The 27,936-nt window shown below is 41.3% G+C and overlaps 1 pseudogene; it reads left to right on the top strand.

Annotated features, from left to right (window-relative positions):
- Positions 1-6,770: 6,770 nt before the first annotated feature.
- On the top strand, positions 6,771-14,352 carry LOC149463277 (nucleolar RNA helicase 2-B pseudogene; annotated as a pseudogene).
- The last annotated feature ends 13,584 nt before the right edge of the window (positions 14,353-27,936 follow it).

Raw genomic sequence — 27,936 nt, 5'->3', positions numbered from 1 at the left:
TCAGCTTCATATATCCAGCACCCCCTTTTTCTTCATCAGTTTTCATAGAATTATTATATTTAGCACATTATAAAAATCAGTATATTACTATGCAGGGCAAAGAAACAGGTCCATTTAATTACATTCATCCCAGATTCAGATACTAAGCTTCCTTTCACTCCCCAGCCTCTCCTCCTTATGAGTTTGTAGCTAAGCCTCAACCCTGGAAAATATTCTATTGGTTCATCACTGTGATGGGAAGCCTCACTGATTAATAGGACTATACAGCATGCAGGAGGAGTAGGGTAAACTTCAGCAATATCAGGAAGTGAAAAGTTTGCCTGACAAAATGCCCAGGATTTGACCATGAGGGAATGGGTTTGGAAGGTTGCTGCAGGTATATGACTTCCCTGAGCTTTACACCTTACATTAGTGGTCAGTGAAAAACTGTCACCGTACAATGATGGTCTATGGAGAAGCGCCCCCTTACATTGGTGATCAGTGGAGAAGGGCCCCTTTGAATTAACTGGGAGTGGAGTGTAAAAGTGCTCCCTTACATTAGTAGATATTGGGAGTGATGTCTCCTTAGATTTCTGGTCAATGGGCACCTTTTTTCTTTTGTGCTCAGTGGGAAGAATGCTCCTTAAGTTGGTGATTAGTAAAAGGGGTGTATCTTATATTTGTGAAGAGTGGGAGAAACACCTCATTACACTGGTGTTCATTGGGAAAATGCCCCTTGATTGGTGTGCAGTATAATACCTCTTTACAAAAAGAATGAACAGTTGGAAGTTAGAGACAACTAAACATATTATTGGTGTCAGTGCTTAATTGTCTAAAAATTAGGAGGGGTTAAATTACCAGTCCAACACTTCTGATTCTGCCAGGGAATATTAATGCTGGAAATATGTAAGCACCATCAGGCAGGGAAGATCAGTGCACCACTGGCACTGCTCAAGGTACCCCTAGCAACCTGGAGAAATCCTGGTTAAGAAAGACAGTTTTGATGCCTAGTGTGCTTAGCTGAGATATTCTTTAAAAAGTAAGATGAGCAAGATATTTCACAGTACAAAACTTTTAGCAAAGTAATAAATTCTCTAGCATATTTTTATGCGGCAGTTAAACTTATCTACAGTATGTGCTCAAGACCATAGCATTTAGTGCTTTGTAATTAATACTGATATGCCCCAAAGCATTCCACTGTACATAAAGTAAAGAATTGTCTGATGAGCTTATATAATTTGATCAGTTCTCTCCAGGGCAGATCATGTTTGGGTCAAAGTGTATACAAAGGTGAAGCTCCAAAGGGTTATTCTGTATGCTTAAATCAATCCACACAAATCCCCACAAGGTACAGGAAATTGGACAGACTGCTAACTGTGATTGGACCATTGCTGTCCTAAGGTATTTTTTAACATTTGCCAATAATTACATTTTAACTTGGAGAGTACTTGTCAAAAGTGTATTCTTTAATTTACAATCTCCAGAAATAAATTATAACAGACAGCCTGTTCACTTATTCTAAATCTGTTTTATATTATAAAACTTTGGCTTTTTCCATATGTATTGATATTATACACTGCTCAAAAAAATTTAAAGAACACTGTGAAAAAACATCAGATCTCAATGGGGTAAAATATCATGCTCGATATCTATACAGTTATGGACCAGGTAGTGTGTTAGGAACATAAGGATGCCCCATCGTTTGATGGAAATGAAAATGATCAACCTACAGAGGACTGAATTCACCCCAAAAATCAAAGTGAAAAAGTGATGCAGCAGGCTAGTCTATTTTGCTGAAATTTTATTGCAACAACTCAAAATGGTACTCAGTAGTTTGTATGTCCCCCACATTCTTGTATGCATGCCTGACAAAGTTGGGCATGCTCCCATGAGACGACCGATGGTGTCCTGGGGTATTTCCTCCCAGATCTGGACCAGGGCATCATTGAGCTCCTGGACAGACTGAGGTGCAACCTGGCAGCGTTGGATGGACTGAAACATGATATCCCAGAGGTTTTCTATTGGATTTAGGTCAGGCGAGAGTGGGGGCCATTCAATGGTATCAGTTCCTTCATCCTTCAGGAACTGCCTACATACTCTCGCCACATGAGGCCGGGCATTGTCATGCACCAGGAGGAACCCAGGACTCAATGCAGCAGCATAAGGTCTGACAATGGATCCACGTATTTCATCCCAATACCTAATGGCAGTCAGGATGCCATTGTTTAGCCTGTAGAGGTCTGTGTGTGCCGCCATGGACATGCCTCCCCAGACCATCACTGACCCACCACCAAAATGGTCATGCTGAACGATGTTACAGGAAACATAATGTTCTCCACGGCTTCTCCAGATCATTTCACGTCTATCACATGCTCAGGGTGAACCTGCTCTCATCTATGAAAAGCACAGGGCACCAGTGACAGACCTGCCAATTTTGGTGTTCAATGGCAAATGCCAATCGAGCTCTATGGTGCTGGGCAGTGAGCACAGGGCACACTAGAGGACATCAGGCCACCCTCCTGAAGCCTGTTTCTTATTGTTTGGTCAGAGACATTCACACCAGTGGCCTGTTGGAGGTAATTTTGTAGGGCTCTGTCAGTGCTCATCCTTTTCCTCCTTGCATGAAGGAGCAGATACTGGTTCTGCTGATGGGTTAAAGACCTTCTATGGCCCTGTCCATCTCTCCTAGAGTAACTGCCTGTCTCCTGGAATCTCCTCCATGCTCTTGAGACTGTGCTAGGAGACAAAGCAAACCTTCTGGCAATGGCACATATTGATATTCCATCCTGAAGGAGTTGCACTGCCTGTGCAATCTCTGTAGGGTTCAGGTATCACCTCATGCTACCAGTAGTGACACTGACCCTAGCCAAATGCAAAACAGTGAGAACAGATGAGTAAGGAAAAAATGTCAGTGGTCTCCACCTGTAAAACTATTCCTGTTTTGGGGGCCATCTCATTATTGCCCATCTAGTGCACCTGTTGTTAATTTCATTAACACAAAAGAAGCTGAAACTAAAAACCCCCTCTGATACTTAACTGACCAGATCTGTATCCCAGGAGTTTAATTGACTTCATTATATACTCTGTTCCTTTCATTTTTTAAGTGTATTAAAGAGGTATTTGTACTCAGATTTAGTTTATATTAGAGCTGTATCCTCTTGAAACTGTCATCCATTTGGGATTTCTGTCTTCAGAATATGAACTGGGAAACTGCCCACTGAGTTGTAAAGATTGCTAGGGTGGAAAAACTCAAACCACTAATTTTGCAGTTTCCACTGAACAACTAGGTATCTGAGAGTACTAAACTCAGAAAAGCTCAACCCACTTAAACCAAATAGCTTTTTTTGGCTAGCCTAAGTAGAACAGCTCAATGAGAAGTAATTCTAAATCCTCTTAGTGGCTTAGTTTAAAAATGGTCGAAAATAGGTTGGTACAAAAGAAAAAACTATGCCAATCCTTACAGTGAATATATAATTGTTTCCAATCTCATATATTTATCACATTTAAGGATGAGCTCAAGGTTCAGAGGTCCAAACCCAGCTTAAGACCAACATTTGGCTGTTCTGGTTCAGTTTTTTTTTTTCTTTATTCCTAGCAATGAGTGACATCCCATTAATTTACTGACCAGGGATCCCAGTACATAAACCAAAAAGAGGGGGGGGGGGAAGTGTGGCCACGTAACCAAATATGACCACATAACATCACTCATGGGACCCCACACCCCTATTTACTTTTATAGGTGGGCTTCAGAAAGTGCCAATATGACTAGTCTATCTGTTATGTGTTTGGTCAATACAACTGGATACATGAGTGTCACAAATTGTTTTCAGATTGTAATTATTTATTTGTATCACATAATTCTGTGCATATGTGTAAGTTTTAACCACATTCCCCAGGTGAACTTTCCCCAAGTGAACATAGCCTTATGTCCTCAGGTTTCAGAGGTTCTACCAAATTCATGGCTGCATCTGCAGTCATGACCCTGGTATATTTGTTTTAGAGTTGGCGATGCTCATAAATGTAAAGATAATCCAAGCAGCTGTACAGCCACTGGATCACTTTTACATGTGACAGAATATGACCCCCCCCACACACACACACACACACACACACACACACACCCACCACCTTCACCTTCTGCCACCTTCCCAGGCTCTCTCATTCCACCAGGGAGCCTGGGACTGAAATCATTGTGGCACACCATAGAGAAGAAGGAGGAACTTCTATTCCCCCAACATCTTTATGGTCTATAAAACTAGAAGGGACAAAGCACAGAGGAGAGATCTGGGGTCTAATAGACCCATATCTCACAGTAAAGTGTACCGGTCACTGCTCCAGCTATCACAAGGAATGTTATTCATTCCTTGTGATAGTAGTAAAGTTGATTAAAAAATTAACTGGGGATGTGTAAAAATAAATAAATAAAATGTTCAAATGTTTTAACGGAGATTAAAGCACCCCCTTTCCCCATGCAAATATGAACACTCACATCACCACACTGAAGATACTGGCCTCCTGGAATACTGGCCAACCGGTGAAACGGGCTGCGGGGGACACACCATGGGACTGAGGGACAGGTAAGTGGCTGTTTTTTAAAAGTCAGCAACTACAGTTTTTGTAGCTGCTGACATTTTTATTTTTTGATAGGTCAAGTAGAACTTCGCTTTATTTTCAAATATTTTATTGAGAAGATTTTTAACATCAGTATAAATATATAACCATTAAAGTAGAAAGGTACACATATGTAGATTGAAAACATGTAAAGAAGATGAAGATGTTGCAAGTCCCCACCATGTGGCCGGGGAACTGAATATCGTAGTCATATTTACATGAGAGGTATGCTAATTAATATGTGAACCATGTTGGAGTAACAGGATCTTAAAGGTGGATATAGATTGGATTATAAATTTAAACAGGGATTGGAAAGAAATAGGGAAAGGGGGGAGGAGGGGGATTAGGCACCGTTATCTTTATCTTAAAAGTATGTATCCTATAAAAAAATTGAAATTAGTAATCAGTTAATTGAACAGTTGGGGTGGTTTAGCCATCGAGACCAGTGTAACGTAAATTTGTGGCACATAGAGTTTCGAATGGCCGTTCTTCGCTCCATCTCGCACTGCAGGTTGAGGTCATTCACCAGACGTGAGAGCAGAGGAGAGGATGTGGATCGCCAGAGTTTGGTGATGTTGATCTTTGCCGCCGCTAGGATGTGTAAGATAATGATGCGTGAGTTTGAAGGGAATTTATCTATAGTTATATGAAGGAGGGCCAGGGCAGGATCTGGAGTCACAGGTGTGTCTGTGATTGAAGAGATCAATTGGAAGACTGTATTCCAGTAAGATTTGAGAGATTTGCATGACCAAAGCACATGGAAGAGGGAGCCAGTTTCTCCACAATGTCTCCAGCACGCCTGGGACTGTTGAGGGTAATAGAGAGCTAGTTTAGTGGGGGTAAGATACCATTGGTGGAGGATTTTCATGTATGATTCCCAATGGGCACTACATTTCGACGCTTTATAAGTAATGTTGAAGGTCGTTTCCCAGAGGTGTGGGCTTATCGAGAGTGTTAAGGTCTTTTCCCAATTAGTCAAGGATGAAGTAGAAGTTGTGAATTGTGCTATAGTTAGAAGTGTATAAAAAGTAGATATTCCTTTCTTCGGATATATGGTCCTATTCAGGAAGTGATGTGCAGTAGCTGGGATTTCTATTTTAAGTGGTATGTTTGTTTTGTGAAGTGAATGGATTATTCGCATATAGGTGAATTGGTCTTTATCAGGAAGACGAAATTTCTTCTGGAGAGTCTGAAATGTATCTGGGTTGTGGGTGCTAAAAAGGTCTTGGATATGATATATACCAAGCACTTTTCATGAGGCCAGGTTTAGATGCGGGGATACAAAATGTAAGGATGAAAGCGGTGTAAGAATTCGAAGATTATCCTTACTGGAGCAAGTATAAGTTAAGAAGTCATGCCAAGCCGTCAAGGAAGCTTGCACGCATGGGTGTGTATGTAGAGGTGTATTCCAGGCCGCACGAGGCACAAATAAGGCATCTGTTAGTGAGCTTGGTGTGTGCATGGATGTCTCCATGACTGTCCAAGTTTTATCCGGGGACGGGTGCCACCAGAAGAAGAGCTGGTCTAATAGAACGGCTTGATAGTACGATTTTATATGCGGGAGACCTGCTCCCCCTCTGGCAGGTGGACGTATTAAGAGGTTTGTAGTACACCTAGGGTGTTTGGAATTCCATAAGAAATTGTTTAGGATTTTTTGAAGTTTGGAGAAAAAGGTGGAGGGGGCTGGAATAGGAAGCATGCGGAAAGTATAAAGTATTTTGGGCAATATGCACATTTTTATAGTTGCTATTCTGCCTAGTGTTGAAAGGGTATTTGTGCGGAAGCTTCTGAGCTCTTGTGGGATTGTGTCAAGTAACGGTTTGAAGTTAGCTGTATAGAGTTGGCCTGTTTTGGCAGTCAGTTTGATCCCCAAATAGGGTATGCTATATTTTTCCCATTTGAAAGGGAACCGTTTAGTAAGTAGTTTCTGGGTTGCAACAGGTGTATAGAGGTTTAGGATGGAAGACTTGGGTTCATTGAGTTTGTAGTACGATACTGCTGTGTAGGCATGGATATGGGTGCGAATTGTTGTAAGCGATTTGTTGGGGTTTGTAATCATTAGAATAATGTCGTCCGCAAAGAGACTAATTTTATGTTCGCACTTAAAAAAATTAACTCCCGTGAAATTTGGATCGTGTCTGAGATTGGACGCTAGCGGTTCGATAAGTAACGCAAAAATTATGGGTGAAAGAGGGCATCCTTGTCTAGTGCCATTGGATATTGGGAAAGGTTGTGAGAGCGTGCCGTTCGTAAGTACCCTAGCAGAAGGTTTGGAGTATAGGGAGAGAATCGCTGACAGCATCCAGTCTGTTATTCCGTATTTCTGGAGTGTAAGTGTCATAAATTGCCAATGGATTCGATCAAATGCTTTTTCCGCGTCAAGTGAAAGTAGGAGTGAGGGTTGGTTATCAGATTCAAGGTCGTGCAGTAGTGATATAATTCATCGGGTCGCGTCTGGGGCCTGCCTCTGTCAGGGCAGGAACGCTGGAATGGGCAGACAGGCCTATGGTACGGTCACGCTGCGACTGACAACAGCCACTACCCACAGACCAGAGTCCCTCAGGGCACGGAGTCTAAGCCTCAGGCTACCCTTCACCAGGGCCCCTGATGGTGGGGATGGACTTGACGCAGCCTGAGACCAGGTCGCGACCCCCGAGTGACCCCAGCTGCGATAACGACTGCCGCCAATGGCGTACAGCTGGTGGGAGATAGATGGGAACACGAGTAGAGTAGTCAGACAAGCCGGGTCAATAACAACGGAGCAGACAGTACTAGACGGTAGGCAAAGAATACTCAGGTCACGGGCCGGGTTCAGCAACGGGAGGTCAGATAAAGGGTTAACGCAGAGAGTAGTCTTGTCCAAGCCGAGTCGGTTACCAGGAGAGCAATGGGAACAACACAAGAGCTTGCAACAGGGCAACATACAGGACACAAGTGCAGAGCACACTTGCAGACAGCAGGTTTAAATGTGCTCAACCACACCCTTCTGAGGAGGAGCCGCAGAAGCCTGAAGGCATAAAGGTTCTCACCATGCTTTGCAGAAAACCAAGATGGATGCCAGCTCATGGAGATGCACAAGCTCTGAAGAAAGGTAGGACCTTGACAGCCTCCCAGGGATGAATCCCACTTGATCAGGGTGAATTAATGTAGGAAGGTATGGGAGCAGTCTTTGAGCTATTATCTTGGCGTATATTTTTAAGTCTGTATTACGTAATGAGATCGGCCTGTAGTTTTGGACTAATTGAGGGTCTTTACCTGGTTTTGGGATAGTGGTAATTATTGATTGTAGCATATCAGAGGGAAATTCCCCCTTTGAAGCAACGTGGTTATAAAGGGCAGAGAGATGTGACTTAAGGTTGGGTGCAAACGATTTGTAATATTCGTTAGTAAAACCATCATTACCTGGTGATTAGTTCACGGGTAAACTGTTAATAGTTTTCTCAATCTCTGCGGGTGAAATCGGCACAGAGAGGGAGTCAAGTTGGGAAGAGGTGAGTCGAGGAAGAGCCGTGCGGCTTAGGAATTTTTCAATGGAGGGATTCGTTGGTTGTACTGTATCCGGATCATCTTTTATGTTGTATAGAGTTTGGTAATAGCATGCAAATGCATTAGCTATGTCTTGTGGGTTCGATAATGGGGTCCGCGAGTTTGGGTGTTGGACTGTGGAGATTTTGTTTTTAAGTCTTTTTTGTTTAATGGTTTTGGCGAGAAGAGAACCTGTTTTATTACCAAGTGCATAGAATTGTGTTTTTGTTCTTAGGAGGTTCGTGTCATAGGTGTGTAGTAAAATAGCACGTAATTTATTTCTATCTCTATTTAGGGCCGCGGATGTGGAAGGGTTCGGATTCTGTTTATTAATTTCTTCATTTATATGTATAGAGGTCAATAGTAGGTCTGTTTGCTGGGATCTCTGCTTTTTAATACGGGAGTTTAGTTGTATGAGGATACCTCTCATGTATGCTTTGTATGTCAGCCAGAGTGTAGTGATAGAGATATCTGGGGTGGTATTAGCTTTAAGTACTGTAGTTTCAAGCCATTCCTTGGACATGCACAATTTTAGATTGGTTGTAAAGACTCAAGGTTTTTTTACCTACATTACTTTAGCATACAAACAAAGACATTCACAACTGTGGTTGGGTGGCAAGCAACGTTATTTTAAATCAATGAGTATAAAGTCTGATGCCTGAAATGTAATGATAAGCCTAATCTGGTGGTTCAGTTGTGGATTTGGGGTGTGTCCACTTTTATCCTTATCTTCCTAAAAGAAGGTCACTTGTTTCCCCATAATGATCCCCTACAATATTTTTGAGAAGCACTAGGTTATTTCCAAAGTGCTCCAACAAAGAAACAAAGCAGTTGTTGTATGTGGTGAAGTTGAGTTTGAGTGGTTAGGGGGTGGTATATCAAGAGACTATGTGATTTTGCTTTCTTATTGTGATTTATGCAGTATTTTATGTCCTATAACCTTATCTTCAACTGCATCATAAATAAATATATGTTTTATTTACTTCTAACTCACACATCACATTGCTGGCTGTCAGTAACACATTGTTGTGTATAATTAAGGGCATAGATGAAGACATAGCAGCCCATGCAGCATTTATGGGGCCCCAGGGACAGTAGTATGACCCTTCTGGATCTACAAAAAAAGAAAGGTTTTTAAAAATACTGGCTTAAGGGTTGAGAAACGCACACTACATTTCTATTCATCCATTAAACATTGATGTTCCTACCAAAATAAGATTTGACCTGGTGAATTGGAAAGTTCTGACATAAAGCACATTCTCAGCATAGAAACCACTAATGAGGAGGGAAATTTTCTTCTGAAAAATCCTACCTACAATTTGAAAGTGTACAGTTGAAGTAGTCTATAGTGTATAAACCTGAGCCCTATAGGGTGCATTGCAAGCTGCTCACCTCTGACCACCAATGCCTAGGCTATACAGTAGGGGTACATTATAGGCTACCTGCTTCTAGTAGGGGCTACCTCAAAGTTCTAAGAGACCCAGTGATTCCTAGTATAATAAACATAACAAGACCTATGCCTTCAATGCAACCCCCCTGCATCCTCAAGTTGTTGTTTTAGTGCAGTTTGTGTATTTTTATTGGTAAAATAGTGTGATGTGTACTTATAGTTCATCCACCCAAAGTCTGTATTATTATAAACAAAACTACAAGGAAAGTAGGGTTACAACTACCATAGGGTGCTAACCTTGCTTATCCAATTGTTGGCTCTTGGTATACCAATACAGAGGTGCAATACCAATACAGAGGTCTCTTCAAACTTCTCTACCTACAGCCTCACCATGCCTTGTGTGGCTGTTACATCTGGTCATATTAGTGTGACATACTGGAAAACAAGGAACAGAGGGTACACCAGCCTTTCACATTAACTTTGACAGCTTTATTGTATAAATAAGATAAGATATACTAACAAACAACTCATAAATAAAGGCATATCAGAGTCCACAATGCACCTGGTCACCTAGGCAGGTCCCAACCACAGTAGGGCCATCCAAAAGGATGATGTGTTTCAAGGGGGGATCCCCTCGTCCTCAGAGCCAAACTTGGCAGTTGCAAGGAAAGTTCTTTTATAACAAATGGGTCAAATCACATAATGCTACAAAGACTCCCATCCGTGGACTGGTGTGATGGCCCAAAGCTATACAAAACACACTATTCTTATCACATATTACATCTCCTCTCAAAATGTAAATATTATAGTCATATGAATAAACAGTAAAAAAATAGCTCATGCATACCAAACCATATTCAGGCTAAAAGGAGCAATGCACTGGAGTTTGTCCCATGTGGGTGATCATAGTTGGCACTTGGATGGGCTGAAAAGAACCAAAAAAGGCACATAAAAAGAGCAAGGAGGTAATGCCTTCCCATACCACCATCAAGATCTTTAACCTCTCCAGTCCACTGACACCAAGCTGAATTTATTAAGAGAAGGTCTAAACATTGCCCCTTCAAATCCCCCCAACCTTTCTGAATTATTTTTTTTTAGAACCATATTTTTATTTGTTTTTTTTTCTGTATAAACACTATTACATACTGTTGCAGATGCAGCTGCTCATCTCAAGGGTTGGTAGATAGTATTTTCATAACAAGTGTAGACAGAAGAATAAGTATAGTAACATACATACATGTATAGGAACACACATACATGTATGGGCACCATTGTCAGAGATACATTAGGATTATCTAAAGGCAGTAATCACTTAACAATGTTCAAGTAACAATGTCCAATTAACAATACAAGGCACTTGTTAAAAATGAAACATCACTAAATCATGTATTTGGCTTATGACCTAAGTTGGTCTAAGAAATCTAGATGAAATACCATGAAGTCCATGGTTTCCAAATGGATAGGTACGGAAGGATTTAGATTGCAAAGCCAGTGATTTTTCATAAAGATAATCTTGATAGATAATATTTGTGACTTCTGACAGATTGGAAGCTAAATTCTGTTTCCAATGTCTCGTAATGATCAATTTAGCAGATAGTAGGATATTAGTTACCATGCTGTGATAAGAAACAGGAAATGTATCTGTTCCTAGATTTAGTAAAGTTAAAGCTGGATCTAAGGAAGTAATTATACCAGTGATGTCAGAAATTAGTTGGAAAACTTTCCAACAGAATCTACGAATATTCCTGCAAGACCATAGGATGTGCAGAATGCTACCCGAATCACCACATCCATGCCAACATAAGGAGGAGTACTTATCAAACATTTTAGCCAATCTACAAGGGGTAAGGTACCATCTAAGAGAAGTTTTTAGGGCTAATTCCCATTGATTAACAGTGTGTGATCTAGTGGGTGTAATTAATGGCTTGAAGCCACTGGTGGCCAGAAAAGGAGGATTGAAGATCTGTTTCTCAGTGAAGCACTGACTATTAGTTTGTGATGTAGTGTTATAGATGAGGGTAGTCCCTTTGGAGTATTTGTATAGACTAATGAAGAACCACCAGATTTTGTGGTGTAAATTAATAGTAGGTGGTGGAAAGGTAGAGAGAAAGAGGTAAATACTGTATAGGGTAAAATAACAGAAACAAAGAAGCCTTTATTTTGCAATAAAATTGGGTGCATTGCATAACAGGAGATCTTAAATCCATTGTATACTGTATTTATCCCATTGTCTCAAAGAAATGTCTGGGATATGGTGTTCCAGCATAATGAGCAGGACTTTGGTGCCTTCTCTAGGTCTATGGAGAGCATCAGAGCAGGAGTTCAGCTTTTTCCTGCAAAGTGAACAATATTGAGTACACTCCTACTGGAGTCAGAAGTTTTTCTGACAGGTACAGTTTGGTGTGGTTGTATCAGGTTGGGCAATATGGAATTAGAAAGTAAGAGGGAAATATTTTCTAGAATGGACGAATGGCGATACGGTCAACTAAAACACTTTGTAGGGAACCTCCCAAAGCCATTAAGGAAAAAAGAGGATTGGAACCCCTTTGAGCACTTAGTAGATTCACAGGGAGATGGGAAGCATGGGATTTAAAAAATATATAATATTCTCACAGGACTAGTCACGGTTAAAAGGACCACCATACATAGAGAAATGGAAAAGGGACACGGGAATAAAAATTGATGAGGGAAAGCAAAAGAAAATATACAGTTTAATTCACGGAAATGTAAATATGAGAGAGATAGAAATGAATTATAAGTGTTTAGTAAGATGGTACATAACACCGAGTATAGCATATAGAATAAGTGGAGACAATTCACCTTTGTGTTGGCGTGGATGTGGAGGGAGAGGTACAATGTTTCACATATGGTGGGAATGTCAAAAAATTCAAGAATACTGGGGGGGTATTGTGGGTTTAATCCAAGAAATAACTGAGAATAATATTTTAAAGGACCCAGAGACCTGTCTTTTTTATGGCACCGAGCTTTCAGTGAAAAAATATAAAAAATCTGGGCTATTGTACTACTTGAATGCAGCGAAGGGTTTGATACCCAAGTTTTGGCGGGAACAACAAGTACAGAAAATAAAAGATTGGGTGGATAGGGTAGAGAAGATGTACAGAATAGAGGAACTTTATCATATGGATGAAGACAAAATGGAGGTTTTCTGTATAAAGTGGGAAAAGTGTGAAAAATTTAAAAAATCAAATCGATACCTAGATTGTGTACAATAACTGTATTACTGAAGTAATAGCAATAGTGGAATAGGAAATACTAAAAAGAGTTGGTAAATGCATAATCAGGGTCGGGAGGGGGGAAGGTGAGGGGTAAATAGATTACTAGATGAATGGGAATGTTTTGATATATAGATATACAAAATTGAGAATTTTTATATGTATATGTTTGTTTTATTGGCTTTTGTATATGTGAAATGGTAATAAAATATAAATAAAAAAGGTTGGACAATATGTTCTTCAGTCTCAAAAATTTTGGTATACAGTTTAACATCAGCATTTAGAAGAGAAATGGGTCTGAAGTTAGCCAGGCTGTCAGATTTTTTTCCGGGCTTTGGAAGTGTAACAATGTGCTCCCTAAGCATCTCTGGGGGAAAGGTAGCCTTATTGGGAGCAGCGTTAAATAATGTAAGTGAGAAACTAACAGGGAGCTGAACATTTGGTAGTATTTATTAGTGGACCCATCTGGGCTTGGGGATTTACCATTAAGCTTAGATTGAGTTGTTTTGGTTATTTCCAAAGTGGTAAAGGGACGGTTCAAGATGTCTAAGTCAGAAGGGGAAAAGAAAAGGTAAATTATGTTTGTCCAAAAAGGAGGATATTATCCAAGTTTATAGTGGAAGCCATGAGAAAACCATCATTTTTTGTGACTCCAAATTAAAAGCTCATGAATTATCATCCAACTGTGGCTCACTGAAACAGTCTGCGAAAGCTCTACACGGCGAACTTCAGCAAAAGGAGCGTGAAGTCATCTCGAAAGGCTTTAGAAAAGGATCATTTGAAGTTCTTATTGCAACAAATGTTGCTGCTCGAGGTCTAGACATTCCAGAAGTTGATCTAGTTGTGTTGTATTCTGCACCAAAGGAAGCGGATGTATATGTCCATCATTCAGGATGTACAGGTAGAGCTGGGCGCACAGGAATTTGTATTTCTCTTTATGAACCCAGAGACCGACATTACCTCCAAGCTGTGGAGAGGAGCACGGGTATCAAGTTCAAGTGGGTTGGTATCCCATCCATACTGAATGTTGCCCAGTCCTCCAGCGCTGATGCAATAAAGTCACTGGATTCCATCCCAGCTGATGTCATTGAACATTTTAAAGTATATGCTGAAGAACTTATTGAAAAGAAAGGGGCATTAAACGTGCTTGCAGCAGCTTTGGCACATATTTCTGGAGCTTCATCTTTAAAACAACGATCATTTCTTAATATGGAAAAGGGCTATGTCACAGTTGTATTGAAGACTTCAGTTCCCGTCCATACTTTGAGCTATGTTTGGTGTGCAATTAAAGAACAAATGGGAGAAGACATTGATTCCCAAATTCAGAGGATGTGCCCCCTAAAGGATTCCATGGGTGTTTGTTTTGATGTTAAGGAAGACACTTTAAAGACTTTTCAAGATTCCAGGAAAGATTCAAGGCATTGGCAGCTTTCTGTGGCAACCAAGCTCCCAGCACTTCAAGAATCAAGGAGAGACCTAGAAAGTCCATGTGGTAGGGGCAGCAATGGTGGCAGATCATTCAACAGAAGGAGCAACAACAAGAATTCATCACACAGAGGTGGAAATAGAGACAGAGGTAGAGGCAGGCGAGGGGCTTTTGGAAGGAGGAATTAGGACACGCCATGAACTTGAACTAAATTATTATTTTTTTAACTTCAATATTCATGAGGACCAGCACTGCCCAACTTATTTTTATATTCCTTTTAATAAATGTTAACTACAATACTTGTATTTTATGCTGTCTAAAGCTGTGTAACACCGCCCCTTAATAAAATTTTATTAATGTAAAAATAAAAAAAGTCACATAACGCAGATAGCACTTTTTGTAAAGGATATACGTTTTTTGGCCTGAGCGCCTAACTGGATTAACTGCCCCATTCAAAGGCCTTGTGTGCATTCCCAAGTACAAAAATATCATTGTCAGGTGTGTCATTGGTAGAAAAGTAATCATGGAGACTCTGAGTTAGCATATTGTTAGATGCAGAGTCTTTGATGATTTTGTTGTTACAATGCCATACCAAGTTGGGGTGACAGATGTTCTGTTCTGATATTGTGATAGAGACAGATGTGTGGTCAGACCACTTGATATTGGCGATATCAGAGGAGGACCCCCTTTGTAATAACTATTTGTTCACAAAGAAAAGCTCAATACATGAATAAGAGTTACATCCTGGAGAGTAGGATGTGTAATCTCACTCTGAGACACGTAATACTTGCCAAGCATTAGACATGTCTTTTGTTAACATAAGGTTGGAGAGAGAGAGGAAGTGCAAGCTTTCCTATTGGACTTAGAATCCAAGTGGAGGAGAGCTACAGTGGGATTTATATTCCCACAAACTATTAAAGCATCCTGTGTGTTTGGCAATACATTTGAAGAGCTTATGGAAAAAGTTACCTTGCTTGGAGTTAGGTGCATATGCCTCTACAATGGTGTAATCTTTAGCATTAAATAGTGCAGATTAAAATAATATACCGGTCACCCTCATCTATGACGGAGGAGTGAAGAGTAAAGGATACTGAGTTTTTATTGGCTATGCCTACAGCTCTTTTTTTGGAGGAGTAGTCAGCGGAGAATATAAAGGGAATGTCTTTATGTTGACACTTCAGAGCTGCTGATGCTTTGAAGTGTGTCTGCCTTGGTTTTGAAGGCTTCTTTCCAAAGGGAGTCTCATTTGACTGGGTGGTTTAAACCTGGGGCATTGATTGACATCAATTTAAAGAACATGTGGATGAAAATATAGGTGTGTTATTGTAAAGTCCTTCCATATCTTGTGCCTGTGGAAGTAAGCCGATGTGGTAGGACAGCTGAAATTCAGTAGCATATTTGCCTTGTTGAGAATCTTTGACTCCATGTGGGATTAGGTAGAGTACACAGTAGATTAACCATGGTGCCTTGAGATTAAGGTTTCCTTTTATCATGCAGTGGTAAATGACCGCTGCTCAGTTCTCCTCTGAATGCCTTTTTATGATGTGGTGTAGATCGCTTCTCCGAATGAAGAGAGAAGCGATCTACATACGTTTTGAATGCTGGAAAATGGCTGCTGTTACTATAATCTCGTGAGATTACAGTAAGAGATCAGTCAAACACCGTTTACTAAGCAGCGGTAAATTACCGCTGCTTCGTTTGCGGTTCCTCCAATTCTCCAGCTCTGGGCTGGAGAATCTGGAGGGAGAACACAGATCGCCAGTGAAGGGCTGACATCGCTCCTTCATATACTGGTCATCTGTGTGCTGAGATGATCAGCGGAGAACATGTTCTCCTCTGATCATCTCTGTTTCCTAAACCACTAATGATCGGAGATCAGCAACGATCCTTAGGATCACCGCTGATCTCTGTTTCATAAAAGGACACCTATAGTGTTAACAAATAACAAAAACATTGATAGGCTAAGAAGTGCAGCCATTATAAACCTGTGGTGGTAATGAATGTACAAAAAATAACTATGTATAGCTTGAATGCAGAAACAAAACAAAAAAAAAAAAAGTACAAGCTTGTCAACAGGGAATAAGAAAAGAACCCTGTCTCCTGGGTCAGCAGCTTGAAGTGAGAGAATTGAAACAATCAGGTATGAGATCCCAGATTTTCCTGGTTTTGGTGTTGTGCTTACTTGTGACTTTATTCCACTCCCATGAGGTTTTGGATTGATGAAGGAGAGGATAGTGTTGGGGTGGATTCTCCAGGACAGAGGCGGACTGACAACTCATGGGGCCCCTGGGCAATAGGGGATCATGTGGCCCCTGTGTCCTTGCCCACACCCAAAAAAGCCTGTGAAAAAGCCAATGAAAGGTACCAGGGGCATCTCATGGGGCCCCCTACTGACCCCGGGCCCTCGGGCAGTGCCCTAGTGCTCAAATGGTCAGTCCACCCCTGCTCTGGAACTATGTTCCAGATTTTCAGAAGGTTGAGCTCTTCTGGTAGGGTGTTGATGGTTGTCATGGATCCATCTCGTGTGACCTTTAAAGTGGCAGAGTATTTCCACTGGTATGCTATACAGTGGTTCCGCAGAGCCTTGGCAATGGATATTAGGTTTTTCCTTCTTTGTAGGATATGTGCAGAGAGATCAGGAAGTACATGTATCGATGCAGCCTGTACAGGAAGTTGATCCTTTTTGCAGAATGTGTGGAGGATTGTTTCCTTCGCCTGGTAATTAGTGCATCTGCAGACGGACATCCCAAGGTACTTCTTGAGGCAAAAGGAAGGTTCTGGAGCTCTATGGATTCTGTCAGTTGTGAGATCTGTTATTATTAGAGTGGGTGCCACTGCTTGGAAAAGGTCACGGTCAAAGTGAGGGAGCTGGGAGGCCTGCACTGATTCTGGTATGCCCCTTAGTTTCAAATTGTTATGCCTGCAGTGGTCGTCCAGGTCCACCTTCTTTGGACTTTAACCAGGAGATGTCATTGATATGGGTCACATGTGTATCCACCATGTTATTGTAGGATTCTGCGCATAACCCCATAATGTCTTCCAAATAGCTCACTCTGTCTCCTAGGTCTTGAATTTCTGCTGCATATTTGTTAAAGCAGGCCAGCATATTGGCTTAGAGAATGGAGCGAAGTGACAATAGCATGTCCTTCAACACAACATCAGAGATTTGTTGCCCCACTATGGGAAAGGAGGCAATGGGATCTACAGTCAAGGCCTCAGTCTATTGCTGTGTGGGCTGGGCACATACCTCCATACAGGGGACTTCAGATGTCACAGAGGAAGATTCCCTTTTGGGGCGCAATTTGACTTTGCTTCTTGGGCTGGAAGATGCGATGGTCGATCTGCCGTCATTTGCTTTGTATCCCGCTGCATCCGCCTCTACTTGCGGAAATATAAAGGTGGCCGAGACCAAGGGTCTGTCCATAGATTTTCTGGAGTGACTCCCACCACCATATTATTGGAGACTCTTATGGACTGGAGAGAAGAAACTGGAGAGTTTTTGGAGCTGTGGCTCCTCTTGCCACCATCGGGACATCCTCAGTAGGTCAGGAACATAGTAGGTATCTAGAGGGTGATAGGCAGTGTGCTGAGATGCATGGATGTGCTGCTTTAGTGGGAGGGTGTGCGAAATTAAGACTTCATGCAACCATCTTGGACAATGGTTGCCACTCCCCTGTGAATTATTTTTTTTATTGAATAAATTTATATGGAATTTATCAGTTAAGAGGTTCTATGCATCAAGGAAATATTCTGATGGTAACAATAAAGAGGCAGTTCCCATTAGCCCCCTCCCCCTTTTGAGATGGATGACTCTTGAACATCCTGGAGGATCTATATTCAGAAGGATATTGCAAGGATGAAGATATAGAGCTAAAAGCTAGCATTAATCTCCCAGGATCATTCCAGGATGATGTAATACACAAAAGTTTCAAACCAACATCCACATTTTAAAGGCAATCATATCCATACCTTTTATGAAATAGTTTTCAGTGAGTTTAAGAGTTTGTGTGCTAAGAAAAAATGTAAATAGGGCATGACCACCTCAGATTCTCTTTATGGACCTCTTGAAACCATCAAACAATACAAAGAGGTCCTAATTAGACAAGTTGATAAAGGATGTGGCTTGGTGATACAAGATAGAGAAGTATACATAGAGGAGGCCCTGAAACTCTTGGGTGATCAGGACACCAATGAAATACCCTCAGGAGATCAGGTAACACAATATAAAACATTTTTTTTTAAATTATAGGCATGGCACTAATGGATGGCATGTTAACTAAAGATTAATTTTTTTTTTATATATAAAAACACCCAGCCAACCCATAATTTTACCATATTCCTAAAATTCATAACCCTCCCCCCCAGGGCGACTCATTATAGTGGGCATAGAAAGCCTCCCCTGCAATTTGGGCTGTTACATTGACTGTTTCTTACAAGTTAGTCATTAATCTTCCTTCCTATGTCAAAGATTCTAGTCATATGCTAGAGATATTATCAAACTATTCTTGACAATGGGTTCACAGGTGGCTCTCGCTAGATGTAGCATCCTTGTACACATCAATAAAGCATGAGTTTGGTCTAATGGCCATTCATTATTTTTGTCTAAGGACCAACAATTTCACTGCAGATAAGAGTAGTTTTTATATGACAGCATATAATTCACTCTTAAAAATAATACCTTTTTTTGCAAACACTACAGACAAATCCCTTCTGCGCCCTGTGCTTTTCAGAGATGAGAGCAGGTTCACCCTGAGCACATGCAACAGACATGAAAGGGTCTAGAGAAGCCGTCGTGAATGTTATGCTGCCAGTAGCATCGTTCCGCATCACTGTTTTGGTGGTGGGTCAGTGATTGTCTGGAGAAGCATATCCATGGAGGGACACACAGACCTACACATGCTAGACAATGACACCTTGACTGCCATTTGGTATCGGGATGAAACCCATTGTCAGACCCTACGCAGATGCAATGGGACCTGGGTCCCTCCTGGTGCACGACAATGCCCAGCCTCATGTGGTGAGAGTATGTAGGCAGTTCCTGGAGGATGAAGGAATTGATACCATTGAATGGCCCCCACACTTGCCTGACCTAAATCCAATAGAACACCTCTGGGATATCATGTTTTGGTCTATCCAAATCTGCCAAGTTTCACCACAGACTGTCCAGGAAGTCAGTGATGCCCTGGTCCAGATCTGGGAGGAAATACCTCAGGACACCATCTGTCATCTCATTAGGCGAATGCCCCGACATTGTCAGGCATGCTTACAAGTACGTGGGGGCCTTACAAACTACCAAGTACCACTTTGAGTTGCTGCAATGAAATTTCAGCAAAATGGACTAGCCTTGTGCATCATTTTTTCACTTTGATTTTTGGCATGTCTTTGAATTCAGTCCTCTGTAGGTTGATAATTTTCATTTCCATCAAACGATGGGGCATGCTTATGTTCCTAACACATTACCCAGTCCATATCAGTATAGATATCCAGCATATTGTTTCCCATCGAGATGATGTGTTTTCAAAGTGTGTGTGTGTGTATGTATATATATATATATATATATATATACACACACACACACACACACATATACTTTTCAAGCTAAAATCCACCAATTGTCTCACTAGTAGCGAAACACATATAGTATATACATATATTTGTATTGTCTATTCATTTATTATTTGTTATTTGTGGTTTTAAAACTATATATATTTTTTGACCAGTAGTCACTTTCATGGCCTGAGTCTGGGAGGAATAGCAGTCCCCAGAGCCGTCCAATAGGCTCGTATAACAGGAAGTGCTGTACCTCTGCAACCGGAAATTATGTACAGCCATAAGTAAAAGTTGCAGCTGGAATGCTCAACTGCGCTGAACTTTGGGTTTTTCCCAAAGCGTGAATTCCAGGAGGTCAGCTACACCATTTTAGATTCTCTGAAAAGTAAATTACACTTTCTTTGATTATCCTGTTTCCCTTATCTTTTGGTTCTCTGCAGCCCATTCAAGTGCCAACTATGAACACTCACAGGGGCAAACTCCAGTGCAATGCTCCTTAAGCCTGAATATGGTTTGATATGCATGATTCAAGATCTACTGTTTATTCATGGTTTCACATAAGACTCTAATAATGTGTTAGCTTTTTGGTTCTATTATTTATCATAACATTATGAAAGAAGATGTAATAAGTGATGAGAATAATGTCTCTTGTATACATTTGGGCCATCACACCAACCCACCGATGGAAGGATTTGTTGAGACATTATGTGATTTTACTCATTTGTTATATAAGGACTTTCCTTGCAACATCCAAGATTGGCTCTGAGGCAGAGGGGATTCTCCCTCAAAACAAGTCCGCCTTCTGGATGGTCCTGCTGTGGTTGGGACCTGCCTAGGTTACCGTGTTTCTTTGAGTGCATTGTGGACTCTGATATGCTTAGTTTATGAGGTTTTTGTGAGTATATATCTTATCTTATTTATACAATAAAGCTGTCAATGGTAATGAGCAAGGCTTGTGCACCCTCAGTTCCTTGATTTCCAGTATTTCTCCTGGGTTTCCCCAACCCTTAGAGGGCAGCAAGGCCTGTGCCAGCCTCACAACAGCCAAGAAACTTCACTTGCCAGTGCTCCGCTCTTAAGCGTAGGATATTTTTCTTCTGCTTTGCCATATTAGTGTGATACTAAACTTAGACCAGTGATTTGAGTATGAGTGGGAAGTTCAAAACAGTTGCCATATATTTTTTTAATTTTTTAATGAAACTTTGCTTCTCCAGATTGTATTTTTTTAAATTGTGTGTGTCCTTACTTATATTAAGAATGTCTGGAAACTCTGAACCTATTTCAGTGTAAGCTGGGCCTTGTTTCTGCCCTCAGGAGCTTTGTGGCTAAAACTACCAGCACTGAACTTCAAGTACTAAAAGCTAAAGTGTCATAATTCTACAGCTGAAATATATAATTATTTTCTGTCTGTGAGTGGATGCTGAATAAGAGAAACTAGGGTAAGGTCAAGTTCAGTGTCTAGGACAAAGCACTGAGTGTAGTAACTGGCTTTAGTAATAGAATGAAAGAAAGATATAATTAAAATCTATGTTAAGACCTCTGTTGGAATTTTCAAACTTTCCATGACCCTGAAAAAGTCTCTCCCGCCTGAACATGGCTGTGAAAAGCATGTCTTCTCAGACAAGCTGCACAAGTCACTAGATGAAGTAACTTTTCCATATACACACAGTAGAAGAAAAGATGATACATTGGGATTGCTTTACTAAAGGCAAATAGGTTGTTCACTTTACAAGGAAATTATCCCTTAGCCTAGTGAATATAGTTATAATTCATCTTGCAAAGAGTAAACAATAACGTGCAAGCAAAAATATTTTTTTCATTTCCCTTGAATGTGGTTAGATATTCTTTGGAAAGATAATTTTCAGCACCTTGACAAACTCACCAAGCAAAGGAGAATTTACCTTACAAAATGAAATGGAATTTTAATAAAAAAAGTAAAAAGTAAACACGAAAAGAAGTATGATGCAATTGTACAGTGGAGCAAAAAAGTATTTAGTCAGCCACCAATTGTGCAAGTTCTCCCACTTAAAAAGATGAGAGAGGCCTGTAATTGGCATCATAGGTAGACCTCAACTATGAGAGTCAAAATGAGAAAAAAAATCCAGACAATCACATTGGCTGATTTGGAAAGAATTTATTTGCAAATTATGGTGGAAAATAAGTATTTGGTCAATATCAAAAGTTCATCTCAATACTTTGTTATATATCCTTTGTTGGCAATGACAGAGGTCAAATGTTTCCTGTAAGTGTTCACAAGGTTGGCACACACTGTTGCTGGTATGTTGGCCCATTCCTCCATGCAGATCCCCTCTAGAGCAGTGACCCCCATTCTTCACAGTAGGTATGGTGTTCTTTGGATGCAACTCAGCATTCTCTCTCCTCCAAACACGACGAGTTGTGTTTCTACCAAACAGTTCTATTTTGGTTTCATCTGACCATATGACATTCCAAACCTCTTCTGGATCATGCAAATGCTCTCTAGCAAACTTGAGATGGGCCCGGACATGTACTGGCTTAAGCAGGGGGACACGTCTGGCACAGCAGGATCTGAGTCCCTGGCGGCATAGTGTTTTACTGATGGTAGCCTTTGTTACGTTGGTCCCAGCTCTCTGCAGGTCATTCACTAGGTCACCCCGTGTGGACCTGGGATTTTTGCTCACCGTTCTTGTGATCATTTTGACCCCACAGGGTGAGATCTTGCGTGGAGCCCCAGATCGAGAAAGATTATCAGTGGTCTTGTATGTCTTCCATTTTCTAATTATTGCTCCCACAGTTGATTTGTTCACACCAAGCTGCTTGCCTATTGCAGATTCAGTCTTCTGGTGCAGGTCTACAATTTTGTTTCTGGTGTCCTTCGACAGCTCTTTGGTCTTCACCATAGTGGAGTTTGGAGTGTGACTGTTTGAGGTTGTGGACAGGTGTCTTTTATACTGATAACAAGTTAAAACAGGCCACTCTCATCTTTTTAAGTGGGAGAACTTGCACAATTGGTGGCTGACTAAATACTTTTTTGCCCCACTGTATATGTTAGGTCAACTTTTTTAATACACCCCTGGTTAGCCTTTAATTGCTAACCGTGTAGTATTGCTAAATTATTGTACACAGTTTACAGTGAAATGTATGTCATCCTACTTCATCTACTGTATTCCTAAGAATGTTTTTTTACTTTATTTTAAAAAATTAGAGTGAATAACTGTTATGCCAAACTGTTTTTTCCTTCCTTAACCACTTGCCCCCTTTGTGCCCAGGCCAATTTTCAGCTCAGTGCTGTTGCACTTTGAATGAAAATTGCGTGGTCATGCAACATTGTAACCATATTAATTTTTTTATCTTTTTTTTCACACAAATAGAGATTTATTTTGGTGGTATTTAATTGTCAGTGGGGTTTTTATTTTTTGCACTATAAACAAAAAAAAACAAGTTAAAAAAAAACTTTTCTTTGTTTCGATTAAAACATTTTACAAACAGGTAATTTTTCTCCTTCACTGATATGCATTGACAAGGCTGCACTGATAGGCAGCACTGATGGGCACTCATAGGCAACACTGATGGGCACTGATGAGGTGGCATTAATAGGATGCACTGATGAGGTGGCAGTGATGAGGCAGCACTGGTGGGAATTGATCAGAAAGCACTGATGATGCTGCTCTGATATGCAGCAATAATGGGAACATATAGGTGGCACTGATGGGCACTAACAGGCACCACTGATGGGCCCTGATAGGCAACACTTAAAGGCACTGATGTGTGGCACTGACTGACAGCACTGACTGGTGGCACTGACTGATGGCACTGCTGGGCACTGATGGGCGCAACGTCTGGGCAGCACTGGTGGGTGGCACTGCTGGGCACTGATGGGCAGAACTGTTGGGCACTGATTATCAGTGTGGATGTCCTCCGTGACATTTGCCGATTGTCTGTCTGTGACAGCGCAAGGAAAGTGCTGCTGATAACGGCAACTGTATTTACTTTGTCATCTGCTGTGCCATTGGACACAGCTGATCACGTGGTAAAAGGCCGCTGTGATTGGCCTTTTACCTAGTCATGTGATGAGCGGTGTCTCTAGGACACAGCGATCACTGACAGCGTCTGGTGCACATTCTGGGAGGATGTCACATGACGCCCTCTCAGAGCGCAGTTGTACAGTGGTTAATGAACCATTAGAATAGTTTATACAATAGCTTAGTTCTGAAAATAATAATATCATCATCTTATGTATATTATAATTATTATGGATGAGCTCAGTGTTTGGATATTCATCTGAATGTCAAACATTTAGGGAATTCATTGTGGATGAATGTGACAGCTTCTGACTATCTATGGTTTGCTAAGGAAGCAGAGGGCACTTGTACCCAATGCATCCTTACTAACCACTGACATCACCCTGCCCATTCATTCCCATGGCCAGGAATCCCCTGCGATGTAAATAACGGAGATAGGATCCGGTCCAGGATTGTGGGAAGAGGCCCTGGTCCTCATTGCCAGCAGGCAAGGTACCACTCATGTTGAGGACATGTGGATGGTATGGTTTAGGGAGCACTGCACGAGGGGGGGGTCCTTTTTGTGTGTGGGTCTCCAATTAGCCTCTAGGATAAGGATCTGGTATAGATAAAGAGATTTCCCAGCCTTTTAAACAAAGGAGCAAGATATAGTAGTCTGGGGATTTCTCTATAATGCGTAACAAGCCATTCAAGTGCTATTAAACTCAAAACCAAACATGTATATATTGCAGCTTACCAATTGTCTTATGTGGTGGTGGCTGCATCAGTTTAATTTTCTTTGGCTTTTGTACCCTCTGTGTTAACCTGGTGATCTGGCCAGTAACACACCTTTTCTATAAGTGAGACACCACTCTGGAGGAATGAGCCAGGACACAGCAGACAGCAGCATTGTCAGGTTGGGAGGTATGGGAATGTTAAATGTATTAGCAGATTTGAATACAAATAACAAAATGAAACCTAACTCTAGCTAACACTTTATAATCAGTTATAGCAAACAATTTTTTTCTTTCAGGATATTAGTTTTACATGAATAAATAAAAGTTGATCATTTTAATCACCCGTGCCAGTGGTAAATAGATGGACCCATCCATGTAAGCTGATATGTTCTGCTGGACATCTTGAGCTCCTGAAACATAGCAGACTTGCTGGCTAAATTAACAGATGAAAATAGAACCAAGAAAGCCAAAAAAAGGAAACAAATACAGTCACCACATCTAAGAACTTGTAAGCTGCAATGTAATAAATGTATGATTTTGGGTTTAATACTGCTTTAACCACCTGCCAACCACTCACAGTAAATATACTACGAACGGATGGCAGGTACAGGCAGGTACAGGCATGTACATGACAGCCTTCTTCCCAGTTTTGGGACACACACGTTTGCTGATTTGCTGTAGCCATTCACAACACGGTCCTGTGTCTTGTTTATATACATAGATCAAGGATCTTGTTGATTTTTTTCTTCCTTCCTGAAACCTTTTTGGTTCAGGTAAGAGAAAAAGCAAGACCACTGTGAGTAAAAGCAGCACATTTACACTTGCACACACTTGTTAGGCAGATGTAACCCTTTGATTGCCCTGTCACCCAACCAGTCCCATTAGTACAGTTAGTACATCAGTGTACAGTATTGTAACTGATCACTGTATTAGTGTCACTAGCAACGTTAAATAGTGTCAAATGGAGTCAGAGTCAGTAAGTGTCCCTCCCAACCAGTGTCAGTTAGCATTAGATTGTATGTAACTATATCGCAGTACGGTGTCTCTATGGGTCAGTATCTTGATCATGAATAGAACTATACTAGTAACCATGACAGACACACTCACACGTGTACACACATTTCATAGGAAACCACAGGTAACGAGCACAAAAAACACTGGTACCCTGTGCTGCACCCACACTGTGGCCAAACTACAGCAGAGCAATGTGTAAAAAGCATACAAAACAAGAAGTGCAGCACAACAAAAAAAATGATATATACTGTATATATACGTATCTATCTATCTATCAATCTAGACTTGATTTTATGAAAACCAATCACCAAATGTGCAATCATCATTGTCTGCTACTATCACAAATAGTTTGTACCTCCCACAGCTTACATGCAGTGCACCAATGAGAAGCCTTCGCTGTCTTTTTCTCACAAGAGAACATGTACCACTGACAGAAGAGTGCTGTCCACCACTGCAGATAGAGCAGACCGCTAACCACACCTACGCCCAGAAAGCCACGTGATGACATTATCAGCTGGCAGGACATGGGCGGGTTGCCTGCAGAGCTTCCTGAGTGCCGGTGACATCTGTATGCGCTATTTACTCAACGGACTGGCACCGCTGTAAAGAAAATGCAGTACTGGTGGTGTGAACAATCTATTTGGCATGGATTGGGGAATTTTTGTTAATTTTCCTGCGGCACCCTGGTTGAGAAACGCTGGTCTAGGGTACCTCCCAACACACAATTCTGCACTAGGGTCACTAAAGATGTTATATAGTCAGGAAACTGTCTATCACATTTTGAGAGACCCTTAAATCAAAGGCTGGAGATGTTATTGTTCTAAAAAGTTAAGCTACAAAAAAAAAAATAAAGGAAAAAAAGTTGTTGTTTTATTGGGTGTTATATGTTATATCATTACTGTGTGTTATTGTTAACTGTTGTTGCTTGCTTTTCAGGAATGCCAATCAGCTGCAGCACCGATCGGTGTATTCTTTTTTTTTTATTGTTATTATAAATATTTTATTGATTTTCAATATTATTATTATTATACAGGATTTATATAGCGCCAATAGTTTGCTTTGCGCTTTACAATATAACGGGAGACAACACAGCAACAATACAGTTCAATACAAGAGGGAAAGGAGGGCCCTGCTCCTTGGAGCTTACAATCTAGGAGATATATCACATTACACCATTAAAATTCAAAAATATTCGACATAGAGGGCGCATGCGCGGCCGGCTTTGATGGACGCTCTGATCTGAGAGCTCCGTCCACCCGCCAGCACTAACCTGGCACACACCGGCCCAGGGAGACAACAACCCCACAGTGTCATCCCTGAAGCGTGCCCGCACCTCTCCAGGCATGCCCCGCCGACGGAAAACCCTGGAACAGCCGGGTAAACTCACTAATTTCTTCCCGGCTGTCATGCCGGGAATCCAAGATGGCGCCGGCAGCAGCGTCCAGGGAGGCAGCAGGAGGCCTGAAGGGGACCACAATGACCAGAAAACAGATGCCAGGCTGCGGAACTCGCTTTATCCAGGGGACCCTGGTGAGTTGTCACCCCCACTGTCCCCCACAACTAATAGCCCAGCCAAGTCTCGGCCACGACTAGACCATGACTTTGAACCCTCACTTCAGGCCCTAAACCTTCCGCCTATGCCACCCCACGCAGTATTGCCCGACATCGATTCGTTCCCAGTGTCAGATCAACCGCTGACGGAAATCTCTATGAAGGGTATGCTGACATCACTGCGCCAAACATTATATAATGATATCTCCACATCGCTGAGTCAAATTACTGCTGCGGTACAGCGACAGGAAAGCAGAATTCGCCATATTGAAAGTAACATGGGTGACGTAATAATAGCACACAATGATTTGATTGATGCTCACTCTGACCACACATCTGACATCGAACAAATTAACCTAAAATTGGCTGACCTGGAAGATCGATCAAGACGCAACAACATTAAATTTAGAGGGATCCCTGAATCAGTCACTAATGAGACACTATTACCCTACTTACAGCAATATATCAAATTCCTTATCCCATCAATTCCTGACCTGGAGCTAGCAATTGATCGTGCTCACCAATTGCCAAAACCGACAATTCCAAGAGATGTATTAGCCCGTATACATTTCTACCATGCTAAAGAAAGAATCATGATGGCTGCCAGGAATCCACCCCCGGTCCCGCCATCACATGCTAATCTCCGACTATACGCGGATTTATCTAAAGCCACACTCCTCAATAGGAAAAAAATGATTTCCATAACCAAAGCTCTGAGAAACCACGGTATATCATACCAATGGGGTTTCCCCACAAAGCTCACAATACGGCACCTTGGCAGAATTTTTACGGTAAAAACCCTGGAAGCAGGCCTGGACCTACTTAAAGCCTGGAATATCCTTCCGGGGGATGCACAGGGAACTGCATCTGCCTCCATTCAACATATGGAGGCATCATAAGCAGGAAGCGGCACACTTTCTCCTTAAACAAACGTACTCTT

This window comes from Staurois parvus, unplaced genomic scaffold (genome assembly GCF_062004578.1).
Source record: "Staurois parvus isolate SC_StPar_1 unplaced genomic scaffold, SC_StPar_1.0 ptg000155l, whole genome shotgun sequence".
Taxonomy (NCBI): Eukaryota; Metazoa; Chordata; class Amphibia; order Anura; family Ranidae; genus Staurois; species Staurois parvus.
The sequence above is the reverse complement of the archived record's forward strand: the minus strand, read 5'-3'. Positions and strand labels throughout refer to the sequence as shown.